General features: G+C 32.3%; 1 protein-coding gene across 1 annotated transcript in view; it reads left to right on the plus strand.

Annotated features, from left to right (window-relative positions):
- The window catches only part of gpr176 (G protein-coupled receptor 176), a 13,557-nt gene that overhangs the window by 5,309 nt on the left and 7,283 nt on the right, over positions 1-965 (plus strand). The gene's annotated exons all lie outside the window — the stretch shown is intronic.

A 965-nucleotide genomic window follows, 5' to 3' on the forward strand; every position in this document is an offset into this window, starting at 1 on the left:
TATTTAATAAAACAGGTCATTTGGCTTTATTTGTCCAAAAATGATGCAAAAATATAAAGTTATGTATAAGTTGTTGTATTTTAAAGAATAAAATGAAACGATTAGTGAAATTAATACCATCAAATAACCATTTTATCTGTAATCCGATGTTCTAATTGTGTCACTTTTTTTTWWTYMRRRKTYMWTTWAAAAAAAAGTTGTTAAAAATAAATTTATAGCATTATTGCAAAAATAATGCCATAAGCATCACAACAAAAAAAGCCAAGAAATGTTATAACAGTTTCTAACATTACTTGATTGATTATCAATGATTTTATTCACTTTTAATCAAGTTTCAAGTGCTTTGATTGTTATCCTATGAGAGTTTTGTTAATGAAAAGTGCATTACAAATTAAATTCATCATYATYATTATTATTATTATAACAGTGCCAAATACTTTCAGTGATTAATTTATGCTGTTTCGGCCTTCTCAACAAAATTTAAAACAATAACAAATTGTGTATCTTCCTTTGGTGCAATTTTCTGGTGAAGTGCAGCCAGAACAGCAAACAAAGCAACAGCTTCATTCAGAACCAAGAGAAAAAATTAGGCGTTTTAGCCATCTGCTGCTCATCATTCACAAAACATTGCTGCCATGGGAAATAAAGTCATTAAACACCACTCGGATGCGATAATAATAAAAAAGGAGCTGTTAAATGCGTTGAAAATGAGTCACACATTTGGTCTTAATAGCTTGTGCTGCTACCTTTAGACACATAGAGGCGTCTCACTGAGAGCAGCTCATTAACTCTGAACCCAGAGAAAACACAAACTGTCCTCTCTGCTGATGTTGGCCGCTCTGGTTGGACTGGCATTTGACGGGTTGAMAGAACAGTCAGATTTAGTGTTTGGTTTTTATCTCTATTGGTTGTTGTCACGGTGTTTGCCAAGTGGAAGGTGAGTATTGTAAGGCAGAGATTTAAAA

Source organism: Poecilia reticulata, linkage group LG21 (genome assembly GCF_000633615.1).
Source record: "Poecilia reticulata strain Guanapo linkage group LG21, Guppy_female_1.0+MT, whole genome shotgun sequence".
Classification (NCBI taxonomy): Eukaryota; Metazoa; Chordata; class Actinopteri; order Cyprinodontiformes; family Poeciliidae; genus Poecilia; species Poecilia reticulata.